Source organism: Centruroides sculpturatus, unplaced genomic scaffold (genome assembly GCF_000671375.1).
Source record: "Centruroides sculpturatus isolate CEXI.00-Female unplaced genomic scaffold, Cexi_2.0 scaffold657, whole genome shotgun sequence".
NCBI classification, from domain to species: Eukaryota; Metazoa; Arthropoda; class Arachnida; order Scorpiones; family Buthidae; genus Centruroides; species Centruroides sculpturatus.
The window spans coordinates 152,967-173,212 of record NW_019384866.1 but is presented as its reverse complement, the minus strand read 5'-3'; the positions used below and the strand labels follow the sequence as shown (position 1 = coordinate 173,212).

Here is a 20,246-nt window from a genome sequence, read left to right as displayed (position 1 = left end):
AATCATCTGTATGATGTTTTAAAAGTTTTCTAGAGAAACTTTTAGTAACTTTAGAGAAAAGAAAAGCTATAAGTTTGTAATCACAGTTTAAAAATAGCAAATAGCCTATCTCATTGAATAACCTACATCCCCTTTTAAAGTACTTTTTAAACATACAACTCACATGTAATCTGCATAAAAACACAGTACAGTATATCAAATGTAAATTTGATATACTGTACAGCACAGCACTATTATTGCCATTTTTCTAACAAAATAAAAACGGAAAATTACATCATTATAATTTTGGTTTATTTGCATCATTTTTTAAACTGCAGCATATAAACGAATATTACACCATATACCATATGGTGTATATTAATTAAAGTTACACTCACATATAATTTAAATTATTATTAAATAATTTCTGAGTTAGAAAATTATAGTAAAATAAATTTTTGTGTAGCATTTTCTAAACAATGATTAGATGACCTGATCATTACAATCCAACGTCTACCATATAAGAAAGTATATTTTGTACTATTTATTGTCAAGAGAGAATTTTTTTTAAACACATGGATTCATTTGTATTTTATTTATCACAAAATAGTAATAATAAATAGTAATAATAATAATAAATGTCAAAATAAACAAAAAGAAAAAGTAAACAGAAAATAATTTAATATCTTAATTTTAAAGCTTAGTTCATACAGAGAAGATATTGCTGACAGAAAGTAGAAAGAAAAATAAAAATTACATCTACACAGAAAAATTTACTGGAAAGAGTGCCAATTTTGTAAATTGCAATCACATTTTATGTACTGAACTTTTCTACTAGGGAAAAAGATTCATTACTATTTGGAACCAAGAATTTCTAGAGATAAGAAGGATATTTAAACACAGCAACAATAAAGAATATACTTTCTAATTATATTTTTACAATTTAAGTAATTTCAAAGCTTTCTTTTTGAGAAAGATTCACCCATAAATTATGTCCCTACTTAAAAGAGGGAAGAGTACATGAAAACATCACATAGGATTGGTTTTTATTTTATCATGCAGTTTTTTAATAAAATAATTTGGAAATATTAAAAATATTATATTGTCATTCAAAACCTCATATCTCCATTAATTAGTCAAAACCATATTTTTGCATTAATGTATTGTAAAGTCAATTTCTATGTATTGCCAAAACCTTGTATGTGGTTTGCACCTTTTAAGCACTCTCTAGAACAGCGTTTCTCAAAGTGGGCAATAACATCCCCTTGTGGGCAATGAGTAAATCTAGGGGGGTGCTGGAGGCATGGTATTGAACAATGACCAAAGGCAAAATTGGGGTCACTGAAAGCCATTCCCTTTCCTCTGTTAAACTGATAAGAGGAAACATTGCATTTAATGGTTTCCAGATGTTGAGAACAATGTACTTACCGTACATTGTTCTCAACATCAAGGGCACAAAGTGTGAGATTCATAGAAAAGTTTTCCTAAGAATATTTCCAATCCTTTCTCACACAACAGAAAATGAGTTAGGGGGTGTTGGGTATAACTTTATGGAACAAAGGGGGTGGTAGATCGAAAAAGTTTGGGAATCACTGCTCTATGACATTGTCAAAAACTCATAACCTCTTACTCAAAATTTTATTAATTTTTGACAAAAATTAAAAATTTTTCACAAGTCTATCCAATATGTTTTTTTAAACTTGATGTATAAATTGAGCATTATAATTTTTTATGTTAAAAAACACTTTTGTCTACTTTATTTAAAGTTACATCAGTTAAACAATATCCATACAACTTTGAAAAAAATGTTCTAAAAATTAATAATAATTTAATAGTTGCATTCCAAACAAAAAATTATCCATTACAATGTCAGCATTCCACATATTTAATGTTTTAAATGTATTTACTTACTGTACAAGTAGAAGTATGAAATATTTAAGATATTCATGGAGACGTGTTAAAAATCTTAGATATATTCACATAGAGATGTTAATTGATTTGTTGAAAATAACTCTTACTGGTAAACGCATTAAAAATTGGGATCAAACTACACTTGAGAAGTACAAAAAAAAAAAAAAAACATTCACACCTTTTGTATACACACTTATCATAACAGTTCATCAGTTGGATAGCCAGAAAAATCATCTGGCAAAAAAGGCCTGAGGAAAACACTCCAGCATAAGCTCTATGGCAAAAGCCATCAACTAAATGAAAAGCTGTCTTGGAACAACATTCACTATCAAAATAATTTACTGAGGATAAGGAACAATTTGTCATATTTTTAATTTACAGAAATGTTAACCAATAAAATGTCCAATAAAGACAAAATAAGAGTTGTGACACTTGTGGTTGACAATATCAGAAAGATTTCAGTTTACTTTTTTAATTCCAGCAAATTAATAAACAAAAACGTTTTTGATCTAGATAGATAGATAGATCTTTGTCATTCCTGGTTGGCCTTAATACATTTATAGATTTTGGAAATTTACAAGGCCAACCTGGAACAACAAAGATCTATCACAACCTAGATCAAAAACATTTTTGTTTATTAATTTTCTCTATTATTGTTTCATCATTAATGCCAGTTTAACGGCTATCTGAACACTAATTATTCAAAAAATTATAGTGAATAAGATGTATTCACTGTTTTCAGCTATGTAATTCAAATTGTCCTTGTTCCTATTTTTGTCACTAGATAAGATTATTACTTGTGTTGGACAGAATATTTGGCATTATTCAGTATTCAGGTATATTTGACAACAAAAATAAGTATTTGATATTCTGACCAAATACTTCCTCAAAGTCAAACTATTCTGTTGAATAATCTGATTTTACTTGGGGAGAGAGAAGGAAGGAAGTAATAATAATAATAATAAAACACAAAATAAAATGAAAACAACATTTAAAAACTCAGATATTTAAAAACATTGTTATATATTACTTTAATAAATTATCTTGAGTAAATATCATTTATTAATAATCATAATTCAAGAATGATATATTGTAATGAAGGAACAGTAATACTTCTGCATTCATAGGAAGTAAGATGGTGAAGTCTTTTCATTTACATACAGCTGAAATACTGATAGGATGAACCATTTTCTTTCATTTTGCCAAGTTCAACTATTACACCAAATAATGAAATATCCACAAAACTTTATCATAATTTCATTCAAAAGTTTTGCTGTAAAAATAATGTCAATTACTTCTTTGTGCAATGTTTGAAAGTACTTGGCAACATAATATTTAAAATAATGAGTGTTTGTAAGCTTACCCGAACTGTAAATGGGTGACAAAGCAATTTAAAAATGTTGCTTACTACCAGTATACTTAATTTCATAGTATAATTAGTAAACAATATACAGGTATCTCTCATATAACATGGTAGTTATGTTCCAAAAAAGTGCCGTGTTATACAAATCCATGATATATAAAACAAAGGACTAATGCAAAACATAGAGTTATATTCCAGAAGTTAGCAAAAATATATTATTCTTTTTCTTTACTAAAAGAAATATGTTTATTAAAGCAATTGATAATTTATTTCCAAATCAATAATTAATTAACAATCACAATTAAAAGTACTGTACTGTATTATGCATTAATATTAATTTTGGTTAAAAAGAAGTAATTTTCTTTTTATAAAATATTATCAGAATCTCAGCTTTTTTTGTTGATCTTGATCAGAAGTAACAGCAACATTTTCATATTTTTTATTTTTATCATAAAAAACTTTTATAGATGACAAAATAAAAATATGTTATTAATCAAAAATTTGTTCTAGTGAGTTGCGTTTGTTCAGTCGAGTACCAAGTGACTTTTTTCAGAATTTGTGTTTGAAAGCCAAATTGTTTGAGCACTGTATTTCGTTCATCATTCTTACAAATGAAGTAATCATTTGTAGGTAAGTAAGTATTAAGGTTAAAAAAAACTTAACAACACTTACCTAAAGATGTTTAAATAAACTTTACTAAATACAAAGATTAATCTATAAAAAGAAAACACAGTGACAGTCTTAGGGGCTAAAGTCTGAAAATAACGACACCTGGTTCATAGGAAAGTTAGGATGAGGAAAAAATTGTACTATCAGTTTTCATTAAAGTAAACCTGACAAAAAGCACAAAATAATTTGAAAATTTCGATATTCTAAAATTCATGGGCAAATTTGAGACAACATACGTGCTTATTTGAATGATTAAAAAAAATCGAATAACGAAGTTTACACTTAAAAATTGTGAAATTTTTTAGAGGATTTCCAAAACCAGAAGTTATGTTGTATGGTGATATCCCCAATTTTCAAACAGTGTTAGAGTGATACTGTGTTGTTTGAGGGATATCTATATTTAATTTTTTTATGTTGATCTTATAACTAATTACATTAATGTTGTTATGAGCAAAATTAAACAGTTATGCAAAAACATTATAAAACTGATTAAAAGAGAGAGAATGAGTAACAAAAACAAAATCATAAGAAAATTTGCTTGTGATGCAAAGTCCTAAAACAGGTCTTAGCCATAAAAATTGTACATTTTTTGCATAAAGATGCCTTAAGCCATTTTTGCATGTATTGAAGACAATATCAAATTACAGAAATCATGCAGAAATCTAGCTACAAAATAAAAACTATCCAGACAGATTCCTATTATAAAGTTTTATATCAAACTAGTTTAAGTATATTAAACACCTCGTAAACTAGTATGTATTATCCAAAAACAAATCAGTATACCAAGCCACCTAAATACCAAAAATATTTAATATAACAAATGTTTTTGTCCTGAATCAAACCTGATTGACAGAGGTAAAAATGTTCATTATATTAAATATTTTTAGTGTTTATTTAACTGGTTTGGTATATTGGTATGTTTCTAATTTAAGTAAATACCATATGCATTATTGTAAGAAATATTGAATCAAAACAATTTTCATAAAAACAATTCATAACAGACTGGATATTATTTGATTGATAAATAACATGAATTAATATGCATCATTAAAATTAAATTCCTATGAAAGACAACATATTGATTAAATCAAAAAGAAAATTCATCTAACATTATTCTTTCAGCTTTATAGAATGTATACAAACAAATATTGTTTGTGAGTTGCAATTACTGTTACATATTAATATCTATCATGTTTTGTCAGCACAATGAAATATTCTTTAAAAAAGATATTTTATAATAAATAATTTATTTTGATCATTTTCTAAGGAAACTATCTCCCCTATTTTATACAATGTAATATCTCTGCAGATGTTTGTTTTGTCTACTAATTTTAAGGTCAAAGTATAGGGTGGCTTTATCAATATGCTGTCTCAAAAATTGCCTTTTTATACTTTGATTTGATTGATTTTTTATCACAATGAATATATTATAAATGTATTTTGTATTTTCTTTATTTAATTTAAATAAAGACACCCAACCATTTAAAAGAGTTATTTGTATTTCTGCTTTTATAATTCTGATTTAAATATCAAATCTGATGCTCAAAGGAATTAATAAATATTTACAAATCAAAGTTATTATTTTTTCAAATGTTTGTATTTATTTATAAATTATATTGTATTCATTTTTATGACTCATAGTAAGAATAAAATAATAAAGTAATGTTATATAATCTTGAAACATTTTAAAAAAATCACTTTATTTTAATTTGATTTTAAAAAATGAAATGTTTTCTAAAGAAAACAATAGTCAATATAATTATCATTAATAGAGATGGGCAAATATTATCCATGAATAGTTGAATATTAAGTTGATAAAAATAAATTTGAATACTATGAATAACTTACTCTAATATCACACCACATGTCACAGTGATAGATCCAAAAGTATCCAAAGGGGGACTAAAAAATCAAAAATTAGAAATATTTGAATAATTAATATATGAATGAACATGCACAACAATTATATTGCAGATATATATCAAATAAATTGTATTTGCCATCATAAATGGTTTTAAAACATTTTAAAAGTTCAAAAAAATAAATTTTAATTTATCCACACAGTGTCTTTCAGAACCTCAGACTGAATTTGTGACAAGAAAAGCAGATTAGATACTGGAATGTTTTAAAATTCTTGTTTTCTTAAAAAAAAATACACAGTAAGTGAGAAAATGAGAAAAATTATTTGTTAATCTATTGTAGTTGAGATAAGAGTACTTAAAAAAAGCTAATTTAAACACAAAGTCAAAATTAAAAGTTTGAAGTTTAATTTCTTAGAATTTAGTAAATTGTTTTTTATACTTCTTATTTTATTTTATTAATATATTGAAATAAATAAAACAAGTTAAATAATAAATATTAAATAAATTATTAACTAAATAAGTTATATAAGGTAATTAAGTTCACTATGTATTTGGGATATTCAAGTATTTGAGATCTAGTTAATTTCAATATTAAAATTTGAGAAAATGATATTTGCCCATCTCTAATTATTACTGCCATTATTAAGCACTGGTCAATGTAGCTAGGGTCAATGTAGGTAAATATGAGACACTTCAAAACTTTTGTAACAGTATTTGTTTGGATCAGTATTTTACAAAGAGAAATACATGACAAAGTCTACAGATGGTGTTAAAATCTAATGGAGTATTCATTTTTTCTGTATGTATGAGAAATGTTGAGCAAAAATTTTTTTCCTGTCTCATATTTTACCTTCAAAAGCTAAAATATGAGACACTGGGAGGTGAAAAATGGGACACCCATTATATCATCATAACGGCTTGCCTATGCCAACAGAGGGGTTAATAATGAGATACTNGTTTGTATTTATTTATAAATTATATTGTATTCATTTTTATGACTCATAGTAAGAATAAAATAATAAAGTAATGTTATATAATCTTGAAACATTTTAAAAAAATCACTTTATTTTAATTTGATTTTAAAAAATGAAATGTTTTCTAAAGAAAACAATAGTCAATATAATTATCATTAATAGAGATGGGCAAATATTATCCATGAATAGTTGAATATTAAGTTGATAAAAATAAATTTGAATACTATGAATAACTTACTCTAATATCACACCACATGTCACAGTGATAGATCCAAAAGTATCCAAAGGGGGACTAAAAAATCAAAAATTAGAAATATTTGAATAATTAATATATGAATGAACATGCACAACAATTATATTGCAGATATATATCAAATAAATTGTATTTGCCATCATAAATGGTTTTAAAACATTTTAAAAGTTCAAAAAAATAAATTTTAATTTATCCACACAGTGTCTTTCAGAACCTCAGACTGAATTTGTGACAAGAAAAGCAGATTAGATACTGGAATGTTTTAAAATTCTTGTTTTCTTAAAAAAAAATACACAGTAAGTGAGAAAATGAGAAAAATTATTTGTTAATCTATTGTAGTTGAGATAAGAGTACTTAAAAAAAGCTAATTTAAACACAAAGTCAAAATTAAAAGTTTGAAGTTTAATTTCTTAGAATTTAGTAAATTGTTTTTTTTCTTTCTACTTTTCATTGTATTTTATTTAATGTGTTGAAAAAATAAAATAAGTTAAATAATAATTATTAAATGAAATTATTAACTAGATAAATTGTTGAATGTAATAATTTTACTAAATATTCGATAAAAATGTTATTCACCTATCTTTATATAATACCATAGGCTACTGACAAATAATTAATAGTGAAACTTACTATTATACAGCCTTAATAACTAAGGACTTAATTATTTTAAAATAGATTTTAATTGTTTAAGTTGTCAAGCATTAAAATGAAATGTTAATATTTTCTGTTATTGAAAATTAAAGTCTTAGATCTATACGATCATACTGAATTATTCATAGTTTCTTTTATCACCATCATGTTCAAATAGTTTCTTCTCAAATGCTTTGAAGTATTAAAAACGTACACGTATTTTCATAAAACTTTTGGATAAAAATGTAAATTATTCTGATTACTGACTACTTGTATAATTTCTTCAACATCATATCTATAAAAATTGATAAGGAGGATAAACTTACATTTTGTTAAACCAGAAGCACATGTCCATAAAAATAATTATTTTACGAGAATCTATTCGCAAGAGACAAAATTTGCACTATATTTATTACTAATAAGACATGCATAAAGTAGGCATTATTTTCTTTGATTATTTACAGTGAAAAATAAAACAAATAAAAACGGAATAATCCAATAATAAGAAATAAGAAAAGACTAATTAAAAATTAAAATTAAGATAAAATTTTAATTAACTAAAAACACATGCAAATAAATATTCAAAAGTAAGAAAAATAATTATAATAAGTACAATTTCCTTTTCTTTAAATTTTCATGTTTCGTTTGTTAAAATCCGAATGAAAAGATCTTATTTGACATTAATTAACAAATGCATTTTATTCTTAATCTAAACTAACGAAAATGGTTTGTTTATATTGTTGAAATTTTATGTTAGAACGAATTTGTGACAAGTATTTTATATTTACAGACAAAATTTTGGGTGTCTTTATATCTGAAATCATTTTAATTTTTCTAGTTCTAAAAAATCAAAATGAATTAAAGAATTTAAAATTTATATTTGATCATTGCAATTTTGTGGCTATTTTCCTTTACGAAATTCGTAAAATATTTTGAATTCTTTCTNATTCGGATGGTGCACACTCGGTAAGTAATCCTACAATTTTTTGTTTATAGCGTAGTTTATACGGATTATTTCCAAAAAAAATATACGTATTTTGGAAATGTTGAGTCGGATTAGTCTAGAATCGATTAATTTTATGGAAGAAAACCTTTCAATCAGCCGTAGTCCATAAACTTGACACATGTCGGGCTGTGATTGGAAGGACTCGGTAAGAAATCGGATTCCTAAAGAATGGAACATATCTATGATCTTATAGCAAGGTCACCTGTATTTGGTTAAGAAATAATACTCATACCTGCAAATTTGCAAATTTACAGAAGCAAGAAACTGTTTTAAAAATTAAATTTTCCAAAAAAGACAAACTGTTTTTCTGTCTTTAAAGGTATCCCATTAATGATGAAATATTGGTAACTGTCCAACTTTTTTTTATCATAATAATAAAGTGGTTATAATCTATACAGTATTGTGCTGAACAAGCATTACTTTATGTGATATGCTTCTTGTCTAGTCTTATACTCAAATATACAAGTGCTAAGATGGTTTTTCTTTTCCGCTAGACTTATTACACCATCAATGAAACGGAGGACAAACTTTAGAAAGACTTTTTATTTATTTGAGTATGCATTTCGGATAATTATATCCCTTTTCAACTCTTTCGTTACAACTATACAGGGAAAATCAGCATAATGTATACAAGTTAGCAAATTTTTTCTATAAAGTTACAAAATTGTAAAAGAACATTAGGAAACTTACATGGATTGTGAGAAATGCAAGAGTCGTGACATTAGATAAAATACGGATGGTGATTATCGATTAACAGGTTAAAAACTATGACACTTCCGTGTTGCGGCATTATTGACAGTGATTTGTTAAATTTCAGACGTGCTCGCTAGTACTTCCAACAGTTTACAACCGTTGTCTTCAGGCGAAATCGAATACCTTTGTTTTCGAATTGACAGCTTTTGGAACCATGTTAAATTACTTAAGCATTGCAATGATTGTAGGCAAAATATTCATATGGGAAAACCTTTACATATCCGCTGCTTTGCCGTGTAATGAGCCGACATAGGAAATATCACAGCTATGGATAACTTTATTTAAACAATCCAAGTTATAATTTTGTGTTCTGATTTTATTCCACTACCATGCACGGCACCATCAATCAATATTTATATGTTTTGAGGGGTTCAAGTTATTACAGCAGGTTTCTTTAAAAATATTTATTTATTCAATTTTATTAATTTGTTCTATATTCCAACCATGTGCATTATGTAATTTGAAAAGTCCATTAAAAGCTGTCAATTCGAAAACAAAGGTATTCGATTTCGCCTGAAGACGATGGTTGTAAACTGTTGAAAGTACTAGCGAGCACGTCTGAAATTTAACAAATCGCTGTCAATAACGCTGCAACACAGAAGTGTCATATTTTTAATTTCTAAATGCTGGCGTGAAGTGAACTATATTTTCATTGATTAACAGGTATAAGCTACTATAATGATTAAATTTAAAATGATTTACAAAAGGGAAAGTTTAACATAAATGTAAAAATTTTTTGAACTTACAGTGAACATGACGACCTGGTACATAGTGTTGGAAAAAACATCCCAGTATACACAACACAATGTTGAGTTAATATTAAGAAAATTGGGAACCTTGATCTTGGTTATAGTAAGGTTAATAGAAACTTTTTGGAACAACCAGTATGATGAAGTGAGGTTAGTGCACCATTAAAATAAAGGGAACAGCAAGAGATTGTGTTAGTTTACAGTAGAGTTTCACAGGGTGGGATGGTCCACAAATTGTAAGTGGGAGAGGATGCGTTAGGATGGCATCAACTTGAGAAGGGGAGAGAGGTAGTGGGGGGTGGGGTGGACATAAGGGAGGGAGGAACCAAAAAAACGGGTGTTTTGGGGGTTAGGGAATTGTAGAAGAGTGAAGGAGGAGGGGAAGTGAGATATATGAGTACCCTGCTGGGTGCCGTATTTTAACACATAAATTAAGTACTACAGCCACCCCTTTCTGGGCTTCTCTCGGTCAAGTATGGATACCAAGTTTCATGTAGCTTTTGACCAATATTATTATTCATTACACTGTCTTTGTTTTTAAGGATCTCAAGATGTTCATACCACCTCCGGTTTTTGTGTATGTAATTCTTTTTTGACAATTTTTACAGTTTCTTTTAAGATTTGGCAACCTTTGTTGTTACAATGAACAGCAACAGCTGAGTTACAATTATTATATTTAATAGTAGCTAGGTGTTCTTTAAACTGAGTCTTCAATTTCTACCAGTTTCACCTATATAAGACTTGGGGTTGGTGCAGTTGCAACTGAGTTTGTAAATTATGTTTTTTTGATCCCATATATTAATATTATTGTTATTAGTACTATGTGGGTTCAACTTGTAATTTAAACAAGGAAACTTTTCTGATGCTAAGGTTATACCATAATTATGTGATATGGATTTGATTCTTTCAAATAAATTTTGTTCGTATAAAATATTTAGATCTAACAAAGCATTGCTTTCTTAGACCTAAATATGTTTTGTGTTATTTGTTATTTACAAATGAGGGCCAGCAAGCCAAATGCACCTTGATCTAAAAAGTCCATTTTGAATCCCTCAAACAAATTACATCAGAAGTCTAATCACTTTAAAATAGACAGCAGATCTCTAAAGAAAAGTTGAGAGATGTCAAAGATTGCAGACAAAGCTTCATACTCAGTGAAGTCTCCTCAACAAATCGATAAAAACAGGAAAAGAGCTGAGGAGAAAGTTTCAGACAGCACAAGATGTTTACAAAACTGACCAAAACTGATCACAACACTGACTAAAAAGCAAACATGATTCTTGCTAAATGGCAAGAATCATGTTTGCTTTTTAGTCAGTGTTGTGACCAGTTTTGGTCAGTTTCACCCAAAGACCATACTAGGCAAAAAAGTCTTACTCTGCTTTCAGTAATTTGCATAACTTATGTATTTTCTTTCCAATGGGCCAATGCAAGGACATCAATCTAAAAACAGGTTAATCATACTTTGAACATACACAGCTTTTGCAAATCATATCTATAAAGTACATGTCTGGAAAATAAATATTACAGTATATGCACATAAGTCAGTGGTGTACCGTGGGTGTCAGCCGCCCGGGGTGGAGGAAAATTTCGGCCCCCTTATTTAGGTATTTCAATTTAAAAGACCAAAATTCAGTTTTGTCACAAAACAAGCAATGAAAAGTTCAGTGATAGTGCAGTGACCTGTTTAAAATAGTTCTATTGGATATTAGTGGTGTATATGAATGCGAATAAATCGTACAAAAAAAAAGATCACCAGGTTTCGCAGGAATTCCTCGGATGAAACAGCTACTAGTTCACCCGGCGAGCCGATTCTCGGACTGTCCAGACGATAGCACTATCGTAGGCGCGATGCAAGTATAGATTAGGATGTTTCAAATTTTTACAAAATATTATTATTATTTACAGTATTGTGAAATTTTGCCGCCCCCTAAAAAGTGCCGCCCGGGGCGGGCCGCCCCCACTACGGTACGCCACTGACATAAGTCAATGTGATTGTTGATTTTGTGCAATAATATGTTCATTAACATTTGTACAAGTTTTTCAATCCAATGTTAACACAGTATAGTCGTGTACTACGTGATCTTCAGATTAATTTCTGTGTGTACATAAATGAATCAGAACAGTGTGTACCGGCATAACACGTACTGTACAGCAATATCTACAATATTTAGCTTGTATATTTTGCAAAAATACAAAAATCAAAATATCAAAAATGTCTAGTAATCTGACATTTTTGATAATCTGGAATGACATGGTCCCATAGGTGCTGGAATAATGTACTACTACTGTATCTGTATTTATATAAAACTTTTCAAAGGCACTTGGAAAAGATTTTAAGCATAATTGTTTTGTTTCTTAACTTCTGTAGCATTCATAGTAGTTTGTAATTGTAAATTTCCATGAATTTTCCATGTTCTGAAAAGTTTCCAGTACCCTAATATTGTTAAATGTAAAGCCTGTTTTGAACTTACAGCAAAATTATGAAGTTCTTAACATAGCAATAATACAAAATTCCTCATACATTTGATGACAAAAGTAAATCACCACCTCTCCAACTCATGTAATGATGATGATATGGACTCAAATTTGATGTAATGCATAACCTAAGATCATATAGATTATATCAAATTATTCAGATTTATTACCAGATTATATCAAATTATTCAGCTTTATTACCAGATTATTCAAATATCAACATTAACTTAGAAATATGCTTCAAGTAATTTTAGGTCCAATCCATACTAACAAGCTGATCACAGTCTGATCATGTTTTGCTCACAACCTGGTTAAATATTTATTGTCAAATGTAAGTATATTGTACCTACGCATATTTATATATTTACTCATAATGCATCTATGAGTAAACATATAACACTCAAGTCTTGGCCTGGTGCTTTGGACACAATTGAAAAATATTGGCAGGACTGTAAATGGCTTTATAGTGTGAACTGGGCCTTAATTTAATGGCAAGAATCAATAGCAAGATAGATGACCACCTGCAAGATAAATGATAACATAATGCAACAATGTAGACATCAACAGAAAACACAAATACCTGAGTCTAACCAAAAATGTACAAACTGACAGAAGTTTACAACATTAATTTCTATTTAATCTTAATTAAATTTGCAATAATACCTGTGCTCATCTACAACAACATGTTATCAAAAATATATCTGTAACCCCATAAGCCAAAAATTATTTTTTAATGAATGCTCACTGAGCACACAATAAACACTGAATTCTGAACAAGGGCTTTCTAGAAAACAAGAACTCAGTTTCTGATAAAACATGTCTCCAAATACACCATTTGATTCAATGAAATTTAATGCCTCAAAAAATTATGCACATCCACTGTACCAATTAATCAATTATTTTGGATAAAAACATGTAATATTAACATAGGATGATAATGTCCAGGAAAATTCCATGTTTTCCAGATTTTCCATTATTGTTATGAACCCTGTTCTGAGGATGGACATTTTTGTTATAAAATTAAAAACAAAATGAATACATTTTAATACTGTATTTTCAAACTCTAATAAAGGAACTGAATTTGTTTTTGTTCAATTTTGGTATGTTACTCAATATTATATTGGAAAGTTCTAATGGTAAATTAGATAAATTACTCTTTATTGAAAAACTCTACAAATGAGTTTTTATTTTTAAAGAAACAAATGAACATAACCAATTTTTAAGAAAAATTAACTGACGAAATAAAAATTAAAACTGATTTCAGATATACAACTTGCTTGCAATTTATAAATTTTCAATAAAATTAAAAATAAACATATTTTAAGAATAACAACTTAATTTAAATGATACTTTAAAATAAAGTTCAAGTTATAAATATTATTGTAGTGGTTTTGTATAAATATTTTATCTGATATTTGACACATTTTATTAAGTATTAGGTATATTATATATAACTTGAATAATTTATAGTTCAGACAGCTTAGCTGCACCTATCACTTGCATTTTGCCAACTCTCTTGGACTCATCTTGGAAGGACAGAAAGTAGAAAGGAAGCTGTGCTGATACATTTATTAGTAGTGAATTTGGTGCAAGATTTAATTTGTCTTTTCTTATTCTTTTGCATGCAAACTTGTTTTACAATGGAGGGTACTGTACATCACATAAACCCTTTTGCAGCAAAACAAAGAAATTTTACACTTCATTCAATTTTGCAAAAAGGAAGCCAAAAATGGTGATTTTATCATTCCTTTTGCTCATTCTACAAAATGCGCAAGTAAGATTGCTGAAATATCACTGTCAACAATAAAAAAAAATTTTTTACAGAAAGCAGACAGTGAAGATGAGCCAAATTTTACTTTATTGATAAACATGTTCAAAGGAGGACATGCCAGAAACAGTAGCATTAGATAGCCTTTATTAGGATGTGATTAGAGTATATGACCATTTTTACACCAAAGGAAAGAAAATCCCATCATTTCTTAAATTACTGCCTGTCTTTAAAAAAAAAAATCAATTTTTCTTAGATTAAAAGCACTTTTCTTCTTCCAAAACAGTCTTTCTACACAAATATTTCTTTATATATCAATAAAAGTGTCATCCCTATTTTACAAATAGACTCATTTAGTTTGCACCTGTTTAATCAAATTAAAGATTTCAGCTAAGTTGGCCAGATAATACCTAGGATTTTTCACATCAACAATTTGTTCAATTTCTTGTTTGATATCATTTAACTATTCATTGTTATGAAACTACTGCAGCAATATCATCTATATATATGAAATGAAGATATCCAACAATTCTATGCATGGAAAGCTAGAACTTCTGTAAATAAGTAATATAAAATCTTCAACACTTTTTCTAGCAATTTTCTTTAATCGAACTAATGTTTTCAGCTATATTTAATGGCCTTCCTCAGGTTTGAGAATATTTGGAACATCAGATATTCGAAAATTTGTTGTCGTTCTAATGACATCATGGTTTTTACAAATAAATTATTTCTTTTCTTTTAAATTACAATCATTAAATATACATAGAAGTAAAAAAAATTTAAACACAATTAATTAATAAATTTAAATGGATAACAAATCAGTTATACATTAATTTATTTTCGTTCCTATGACGTCAATGTTTTTACAAAATTATTAAAACACAATTAATTAATAAATATGTAAATGAATAACAAGTTACAGAGAATGACTATTACCAATAGGATTAAAATATTTATAAATTCGTAGGATTACAATATCACATATCATGTGAGATAGATGGGTTAGCCCAATTCCTTTAGGGGTTGTCAATGAGTGATTACCAGGCCATAGATAGTAAGTCTGCATCTCTGCTGTTAATGCAATTTTCTTTTGCATTAACTGGAAATCTTTGCAAAAAGGGATTTTGCAAAGATTTCCAGTGTTTCTATTGTTCTTAGCTTGTTGTTATCGAGTATTGGTATTATAATCTTAGCTTCTTCCCATTTAGCCGTTATAACTGGCTCGCTTGCATATTGGGCTAGGGTGGTACTAAACTTCTTATTCTGCATATCATACTTATGCTCCACTATCCTTTTTGCTAATGATCTGTTGGTTAAGCCTATGTATGTTAACTTTTTGCTCCTATTAAATCTGTTCTCATCCAGCAATACCGAGTATATTCCAGGTTTTCTGGCTTTGCTGCATTTATCTTTTGTATTGGCAATAAGTTTATAAATTGAAGGGTTACATTTGTAGGATAGATCTGCTTTGACCTTCTTGACTATGATTATATAGGTTTGGCTCATTCTAGGTTCAAAATCAACTACTATGAGTTCTTTGCTGTTCTAGAGATCTGCCATTAAATATAGCTGAAAACATTAATTTGATTAAAGAAAATTGCTAGAAAAAAGTGTTGAAGGTTTTATATTACTGATATCCAACATTCATTATAACAGATTTTTGAAAGAAATAGTAAAAATTCATCATAATTATGATTGATTACATACTATATATGTATACCAGTGATGGAATATTTGCTGCTCTTCAGTATTTAGGCACACCAGTGGCCAAGTGGTTCTGTTCTCAGAACACTGGTAGTTCGGTCATGGGTTCACCCTTTGCCTGGACATGGACAGGCTGGCCACGTGGAGTTTACTGGGTTTTCTCCATGTCTTTAATGCCTAAATAGGGGCATTAAATAGGTGGCCTTAAAAGACCACCTGGAAGGCATTTCCCTAAGCAGATTGCCCAAGTGCTGCATTGCCATAACTAACAAAACAAACAAACAAACATCTTTAGTATTTGAACTCTTCAGTTACAGTATGATATTTTCATTCATTTTTTTAATAATAAATATAAAATTTTGTTAATATAAAAAGACAGTCATTTTCCAAAAATATTTTGGAGCGATCACCATTTATTTCTTTAAAAAATGTTCCATAACAAACTTGAGGCGGCCAGACCTTTCCTTTTAGGCTACATGGTCACCTATATAGTTACTTAAAACACAGAAATAATCCAAAATCGCTCCAAAATATTTTTGGAAAATGACTGTCTTTTTATATTAACAATATTATCATCCAGCGAAAATTTTAAAAGTAAAAAATAAAATTTTGTGTTTAGTTGATGCTAATAATGGGATTATATTATTTTTAGAATTTTAATCTATTATGATTATTCTAATTGATTCAACTAACTGACTGAACAAAATTCAAATTAAAATATAAGATATTTTAATTTGAATTCAGTTTTAACATAAGAATTTTGTATATATTATAAATCATTTTAATCACAGTCAAAAACTTCAGGGATTTTTCAGAGAAGGACTGTCCCAAATATGTTAAAGCCCTGTTCCTCACCACCTAGCCATTCTCACTGTGAGTCTGTCTGAATCCTATGTTATACTTGGAAAAAAATCTGTCAGTGACCATAGGGCAGAAAGCAGTTAACAAACAAAACTTTTTTAAACTATTAAATGAGTTATTTCTAAATTGAGAATGGTCATTAGGGTAGAGTGATTTCAAAATTAACTAAGGCCCAGTTAAAAGTTGTCACCATTTCATATATAAAGACAGTATACAAAGATATGTCTATTATCTTAAATTTCTATATCTGTGAAATCAATTTCAAGTTTCTAAGATTTAGCCACAGTGGGCAAACACTATAAAAAATGTTCAACAATTTGAGAATATTTGAGTATTTGAAAATGTTACACAATGCAAGAATAAGAATATTAGATAATTTAAAGTATATTAAAAAACCTAAAAGAAAGACTTGTAGGAATCATAATGTATAGACAATTCTAATTTCTCCTGCCAAACAACATCTTGAATTCAGTGACCATTGCTTCTAACAAAACAGTGATTCAACAAATATATAGATATAGATCTTTGTAAAAAACTGGGGAGGAATATCAAAACAAAGACTAAGAACTTAATATAACATATGCTGTCCAATATTTATTGCTCTAACTGAATTACCTAAAAATACTCATATAAAGATTGTTGTTGTCATAAAATACTATCAGTTTGAAAATGATGACTGAAAATGAAAATTCAAAATGATTGTTCAAGAGAATCAAGTGTTATAAAATGTAAAGACACATCAAGCCAAGATATTATATAGAATTAACAACACAACTGTCTATCGGCATTACAAAAATTATTGACTTAAGTATTTTTGATGGTATATAGCTGTCCTTTTTAGACAGCAGTATCTTACACTGAGAACAGAATTCTACTGTTTACAAAATGGTAGAATTTTGCTGTGTGAAGAAGATGGTTATATATTTTCAAAAGTCCAGTACTTGCTTATAGAAATCATTTTTGTAACACTAATAGACAGTTGTGTTGTTAATTCAGAATCAAGTGTTAAAACTTAAGGCCAAAACAGTTTGTAAAAAGGTTGAACTAATTTAAATTAATTTTTATAAGCCTATACAGAATAAAAATAGTTGAAAGCACTCATTTTTTTCAGGATTTAATTATTATTCTGATCATATTATTCTTGCTAAATCTCTTAGTTTACTACTGTAAAGTAAAATAATAATCAGAAAAGTTGATAAGAAAATGATGAGAAGGATTGAAGCAAAACAATTACATTTCATACTGAAAAACTCCACAAATGAAAAGTATGAATTTATGTCCCCCTTAAAGCAATTTGAAATCAGACAGTGGAAATTTTGATTTGACTCCTGAAGATAAAAGAATTACAACCCAAATATCCCAATAAAGTTCAAAGATCAAAATAGAATGAAGTTAACAAAATTTGCTACAGAATGCAAAAATTGACATTTCAAACTGTAGAGAAGCTCTTCTTGCAACTGCTCTTTTGATACAATGATAAAAGCTTAGTTATTGACAAATTGAAAGTTTGAAGAGAAAAAGAGTTAATGCATTAAGCACCATGTATTACAAATATGCAAAACACTCAACAATTCACTCAGGCCAGGTCACAGAAATGCAGCATACACTATAAATTGAATTCTATGCTGTGTTACTTTGGAGCACAAACTAGCCATATAAATGTAATGGAAATAGTTAATGCATGGCCTGTGGGAATGGAAATTGCATTTGGCCCTGGAATTTAATTGTATACTTTATAAAATATAAAAAATAAACAAAATTTTCATTTTCTGATGTTTTTCTTGTACAGTGAACATGAATAAGTATGAACAATATTGTGCAAATATAAAACACAAAAATAAATATTCAAGAAACAATATTTCCTATCAGTGAACAAAAACAGTAAAAAAAAAGTAGGTATATTATTTTAGTGGTTATTCTCTTTCTCTTGGATTTGGATTTATTAAATAAATTAATACAATGTGGTAGAAGTTCTTCCGAATTCAAAACTTGATATGCATACAAGATGGCATAACATGATCAGGAAAAAAAAAACATTCAGACCACATGTTGCAATTTGTAACATGCCTAAAAATTAAGAAAAAAAAATGTTTTTTTTCTTTTAACAATGCAGACAAAATTTTATTAAATAGCCATCATATATCTGCTATTTTGTTCACAAAAAAAAATCTGGTCCAATGTGATATTTTATGCCCCTCTATTGTGGAGCTTAATGTGTTAAATCTTTTGCATACTACTACTAAAAATGCCTTTCCATTTATGAGTTTAATTTCAATTATAGAAAATATTTTGAAAACAAATTCAAAAAAGTGAAAATTATTATTTCAGGGTAATGAAAGATCTCAATACACCTGTTTGAGAAATGAACCAGGATGTCTAGCTTAACTTCAGACTGAATTTCCTTGACTTCAACAGATTTTCCAGGTAACTTTTGATAAATTTCTAGATTATTTCTTTATATCTTTTTATATCTTTAAATTTCTAATTTAAAGGTCAAACTATCTTAGAATTTATAAATAGGCATCCTTGGTATTCAATACTAGAACTTTAAAATAAAAAATTAAAACTGACACCAGAAATAAAGATAAAGTTAAACTTAATGACATTAAACTCAAGTTTGTATCTGTTGCTTAAATTACATTACTGGTGTATAAGATCATAATTTCATAAAACACTAAAATATTACAAATAGTTTACAAATTTTCAATTAGTTTAATGACAATAATAGAATTGATTGAATGATTACTTTGATTTGTATTGACATAGCATTAGGTTAATGTTTAGAAATATCCGTGATGTCTATCTAGATCAGGGATGGGCTAGATCTTTTTTTATGTAAGGACTGCATTTCAAGACTTTTGAACTGACACAGATCACATACAAGAGAAAAGAGAAAAAAAAAAAAAAAANTGTGTATGTAATTCTTTTTTGACAATTTTTACAGTTTCTTTTAAGATTTGGCAACCTTTGTTGTTACAATGAACAGCAACAGCTGAGTTACAATTATTATATTTAATAGTAGCTAGGTGTTCTTTAAACTGAGTCTTCAATTTCTACCAGTTTCACCTATATAAGACTTGGGGTTGGTGCAGTTGCAACTGAGTTTGTAAATTATGTTTTTTTGATCCCATATATTAATATTATTGTTATTAGTACTATGTGGGTTCAACTTGTAATTTAAACAAGGAAACTTTTCTGATGCTAAGGTTATACCATAATTATGTGATATGGATTTGATTCTTTCAAATAAATTTTGTTCGTATAAAATATTTAGATCTAACAAAGC

At 28.0% G+C, this 20,246-nt stretch overlaps 1 protein-coding gene across 7 annotated transcripts in view; it reads right to left on the bottom strand.

Moving 5' to 3' along the window:
• The window catches only part of LOC111630785, a 137,917-nt gene that overhangs the window by 80,681 nt on the left and 36,990 nt on the right, over positions 1 to 20,246 (bottom strand). Inside the window, exon 2 of one of the 7 annotated variants that reach the window (XM_023374934.1) lies at positions 6,997 to 7,050. The exons of 5 other annotated variants lie outside the window; for them this stretch is intronic. The gene's annotated coding sequence lies outside the window, so the exon portion shown is untranslated. Of the gene's footprint in view, positions 1 to 5,770; positions 6,133 to 6,996; positions 7,051 to 20,246 lie in introns of those variants that run through there. One more of the 7 variants, XM_023374936.1, reaches the window with a different exon arrangement.